This window comes from Solea solea, chromosome 17 (assembly GCF_958295425.1).
Source record: "Solea solea chromosome 17, fSolSol10.1, whole genome shotgun sequence".
NCBI lineage: Eukaryota > Metazoa > Chordata > Actinopteri > Pleuronectiformes > Soleidae > Solea > Solea solea.
In genome coordinates, this window is record NC_081150.1 from 3,395,643 (window position 1) to 3,401,642 (window position 6,000).

Here is a 6,000-nt window from a genome sequence, read left to right on the forward strand (position 1 = left end):
TCCGGTTTTCTTAATGGACTTTGGTGCAGTAGTGTGAGCGTTTCACAAAGTAACACAAACTTCAGTTTCCTGTTAGAAAAGGCCAATTACAGGTGCGATAAATCGGCAAACATATTCCTAAAATATCATAGACTTTGTGCTCAGCAAAGTCACTGCACAATGTCATCAAGGCACAGATTTTATATATAATTCCATTATTAAAATTTCTGTGTTTTTGTCTATAAATATTGTGTATCTGCCAAACAAATCCAACTCAGTGTTAGTATTTGTGTTGCTTTTGCTTTCTTCATATTACTGCTGCAGCAAAGAAGTTACATTTCATTCACATTTGGAAAACAGCAGAGCAGACAATATGACTTTTGTTATTTTTTCCTGTTTTTATACCAACACATACATATTTTATGTGATATATGTCCATCAATATATATATAATATGTTATTTACAGGTATATACTGTGTGACATGTGTATGGGAGGTTGGGACTGTTATACAGACGGAGTCCAAACAAATATATAAATCAGCGAAACCCTTGAAGACATTATGGTTCACCATCGTCACATTTGCAGCTGTGGGCAGCTCAGTTTTAGACGGAATCTGTTTACAATGTACTTGACTTTCATATGAAACAGCTGAAAAAGCTCTCTTTCGACACACTGTTGCATTTGAGGACTTCTTAAGCCCATGGCTAAATGCAATATATATCGCAACTGCATGTAAACAACAATCGTAAGTACAAACAGCGTTCCTCTGCCGCATCGTCCCAACATCTGGACTGAGAACGGTGACCATCGCTCCTTCTTACAGGCAACTTAAAAATCAGAAGTTCTACAGATTACATCAAATGTGCAGTCATAGCTGCGTTATTAGTCACAGCTTATTTCATGCACAGCCCAAGAATGACTCTATTTTTCCCACATCGTTACACGCACATCCTTAATTGTTACCCAAGGAATAAGGAAATAAAGTTGAGAATGACTAAAATAAAGAAACAGCAGGACATATGTGAGGAAATCATTTTTGGATTATGTAATCTTAGTCTGTGTGCGCACATCAAATCCAAGCATGTGTGGAGCCAACTGCTTACACTCCTCAGGCTCCATGTTCACACAGTTATGTGCATTATTATTAGGGTTCGAGCAACAAGGTTGCAAGAACCCTCTTGAAACTGGAAAGATTATTATTATTATTCTTATTATTCCCCCAAATGAATTGCCTTTTTGAGGCCTTTCCCATACCCCAAAACTCACAGATTTTTGTGACTGCATCAATCGTGGTGTAAATTTACGTCTGAAAAAGATTCGGGGAATGTGCATCGAAGATTGAATGTGGGAGGGGCCAATAAGTGCGGCGCCACCTGTCCAAATTCACCATGACCAACACAAATATCGCACATGCACGAAATTCGGTACACATGTGTAGTGGGCCAGGATGAAGAAAAAATTACATTATGACCATGATCCAAACCCAACAGGAAATCCGCCATCTTGGGTTGATTGGCGATTTTTTGGCGATTTTGGCGAATTCGCAGCAATGGTATTTGAACTAACTCCTCCTAGAGTTTTCGTGCGATCACCTTCAAACTTGGTGAGGTCCCTGTGGACCAGTTGAGGAGCTCACGGTATCAAAAGTTTTTTCAAATGTCGCATGGCGCACGAGATAGGGGGCGGCAAAGTTCGTGATGATTCTGATGTTTCGCATCAGAAAAACAAAACTCTTATAACTTTGCGATGGAAGGTCCGATCCGAACCAAACTTGCTATGATTGATGATGGGCCATGGCTGAAGACGTCTATGAAAAAAGGGTGAAGTTTGAAAACAGCGCCTTCTTGTGGTGAAAGAAAATACACAAAAAAAAAGTTTTTTTACGATTTCGGGAATAACTTTTACACAGATAATCGTACCGCACTGAAAATTGGTGACAACAGTCAAAACACATGGTAGATGATGCGTGATCAATATGACGACAAATCGTTTAACGGTGTTGCCATGGCAACGACGCAAAGTCGGATTTTTGGGACAAAAAATCAAACTGCTACAACTTCGTGAATCCTGGTCCGATCTGAACCAAACTTGCTAGGATTGATGATAGTCTGGCCCTAAAGACGTCTATATGAAAATATTAAATTTCGAAAACAGCGCCCCCTGGTGACAGCAGACAATATGACAGCTTGTATTTCAATTATCTCCTCCTAGAGCTTTTGTGCGATCACCTTCAAACTTGGTGAGATCAATGTGGACGAGTTGAGCATCAAAAGTTATCAAAAGCTTTTTAAAATATTGTATGGCGTACGAGATAGGGGGCGCCAAAATTGGAGATAATAATAATTTTTCATAACAGACAATGAAACTCTTATAACTTCGCGATGGAAGGTCTGATCCCAACCAAACTTGCTATAGTTGATGATGGTTAGTTGCTGAAGACGACTGTGTTGCTGAAACGGTACATTTTGAAAACAGCGCCTCCTGGTGGTGGTAGAAAATTCTAAAAAACCAAACTGTTACAACTTTGCCAATCCTGGTCCGATCTGAACCAAACTTGCAAGGATTGATGACAGTCCGGCCCTGAACACGTCTATATGAAAATATTCATTTTCAAATACAGCGCCCCCTGGTGACAGCAGACAGAATTACATTTATAGTTTTCGATTCTGCTCCAACAGGGATTGTTGTATCCACTTGAAACTTAGTATGTGGGACCCCAGACCCTTCCTCAACATGTCCTTAAAAGGTCACCTCCCTACAGGAAGTGGAACGCCCGAAACAGGAAGTAAAGTCTTACATTGTCCGATTGACACGAAACTAGATATGTGAGTTACTGGACCTTCCCTGAACATGTTTACGGAGACGCCGTTGACCGAACAGGAAGTCGGCCATTTTAAACAGGAAGTGCCCTCTAACTTTGCCGTACGTTGTCCGATCTGCACAAAACCTTATATGTGACACCAGGGACCTGTCCTGAGCATGTCCGTAAAAGGTCACCTCCCTACAGGAAGTGGAACGCCCGAAACAGGAAGTAAAGTCTTACATTGTCCGATTGACACAAAACTAGATATGTGAGTTACGGGACCTTCCCTGAACATGTTTACGGAGACGAACAGGAAGTCAGCCATTTTAAACAGGAAGTGCCCTCTAACTTTGCCGTATGTTGTCCGATTTGCACGAAACCGTATATGTGAGTTACGGGACCTTCCCTGAATATGTTTACGGAGACGCCGTTGACCGAACAGGAAGTTGGCCATTTTAAACAGGAAGTGCCTTCTAACTTTGCCGTACATTGTCCGATCCGCACAAAACCTTATATGTGACACCAGGGACCTGTCCTGAGCATGTCGGTAAAAGGTCACCTCCCTACAGGAAGTGGAACGCCCGAAACAGGAAGTAAAGTCTTACATTGTCCGATCTGAACAAAACTTGATATGTAAGACAAGGGAACTTCCCTGAACACGTTTCCAGAGACGAACAGGAAGTTGGCCATTTTAAACAGGAAGTGCCCTCTAACTTTGCCGTACGTTGTCCGATTTGCACGAAATCTTATATGTGACACCAGGGACCTGTCCTGAGCATGTCTGCAAAAGATGACCTCCCAACAGGAAGTGGAATGCCCGAAACAGGAAGTAAACTCTAAGATTGTCCGATCTGAACAAAACTTGATATGTAAGACAAGGGAACTTCCCTGAACAAGTTTACGGACGCGCATTTGACCGAACAGGAAGTCGGCCATTTTAAACAGGAAGTGCCCTATAACTTTGCCATATGTTGCCCGATCCCCCTCGAAATTTGCAACGACATGCGCTGGGACGCCGCTGAAAATAACTAGTACTGAAAATAACTAGTACCGCGCGCGGTGAATGAACGGGTGAGAGCGCGAGGCACGCGGGGAGCCGTGGCACATGGCGACCCGCGTGGGTCGGCTCGAACCCGTTCAGAACCGCGCGCGGTACTAGTTATTTTCAGTACTAGTTATTTTTAGTATTATTATTATTATTGTTGTTGTTATTTTATTGGAAGAACAAAGATTTGCTTCTCTCGTAGCTGAAGGAAACATGGCAATATTCCCACATCTTGCACAACCTGAACGGGCATTACAAAGAAGATTAAAATGTCATGATGTCATGATGTATTCTCCACTTGAGGATATTTTTGAAACCCAGTACTAAAATATTCCCATGTGCACTGGAGGAACAAGATAAAAATAAAACAACGAAAAAACTACACAAAGTCTTGCAAACAGCAGACCAGGTTGTGGATTTACTTTGCCTTTAAGAGTTAAAATCCTGTGGATACGGTCATGTGTAAAATGTATCTTTAAAACATTAGGACAGTTTCAAGGCCTTGGTAAGACTGCAGCCCAAATCAGATTTTTAAGCACATCCAGATTATATCTTGCTTGATGTTTTTGTCAGTCAGAAAAAGCTAAAAAACACATGCCATCCGATATCCGACATAACTTACATGAAATGAAGTGAGCCCTACAAACGCGAGCCTCTTTGACTGCAGTTGCATCACCCCAGTCTTCTCTTTTTAATGCTTGGAGCCACAGACCATGTCTATTTTGTTGAGGAGATCCTGTAGGGATTCTGAAGAACTTGAGACCATTGCTGGTTCTAGTTTCACAGCCAACGACGCTACAAGTAGGCATCTAACGTGTTGGACGGTTGTACAAGTTAATGGTATGAGTGTGTTTTCTGACCCCAAACTCGAAAGGGTCTACTGCACAGGAGGCGAGAATCGGATTGTCTGTGTGGATGAGGTGTTCCAGCGAATCCACCTAAAACAACATACAGTCATAGTTCTCCGCAACATCAACAATTGACACAGTGGAACAGTTTAAACATCTGCTCCCCAGAATCATTTGGGACAGAAACAGGCACAGGTTTCTGTCGTCCATTTGGTTTATCTCGTTTTTTCAGGGCGTGGCCCTTTAACTATAGAAATCCAGGTGGAAGACTAGAGGCAAGACGATGTCAATGTGGACACACACGGATCTGATCACTTGTAATATATAATGTGAGCAGTTTAAACAAGTCTTGATTAGTTAAGAATGTTGTTATGGTCCGCCTCAGTGACCAGAACAAACTATAGGAAGCTGGTACAAAGAAGTATGAATTTATTAAACGATGAACATGTAAATTGATCAAAGAGTGTACTGAAAATGTGTGAACATACTTAAATAAGGTGGTTTCTATGAAATGAAAGAGATAGGATCAAATTTCCACAGCAAGATAAGTTTCACTCAGCAACCATGCAAGAACATCATTGTTTCCCCCCAGCTGCAGTTCTTTTACTAAAAAGATGAGATGATTTAGAGGGATAGAGACATTTTCAATAAAAATCAACTCAAAGCTCCAACATTGATCCCAGTCTGACGACTTCCAAGGGGCTGTTTGCAGTTCATCATGATTTACCACCGCTTTCCACAAGTGGTTTACAAATATGTTCTAAAATAAAACAAGTTGAAGGAAAGACATAAGCCCACGAGGAGGAGTTTACTCGCGTTACCTCAACCCATGCATTACATCATTAATGTCTTCACTCTTGAATTCATTTACACACTGAGGCCAGTGCTGAGGACCATACAACAACAACATTATACAATACTTTTGTGTTTTTAAAATAAAACTTTTGCATCACACCTTTAGAGTGGCATTAATCCTCTTTGTTGTATTCGTGGGTCAAAGTATTATGTGAAAGGTGATGATCAGACAACAAATCCCCAACCTAATGCTCAGCTTTTCTCATTTTATTGAGTTTAGTTTTATAGCTCATAAACTGACCATTTGGGGTTTTCAGTTTTAGAAACATGAGCCACATCTGTTTTTATTTAACCGGCAGTGAGCTACATCACATACAATCTCAGAAACATTGGCATGTGACAATATTTTGCGGCTTCCCATGAAAACAGCGGGTATTTCTGCCAAGACTTCTGCTCAATGTTCATAGTGTGAGAGACGACATCTATGACGCTCGTTGTTTGGGTTAATCTCTACTAAATGGCATCTGT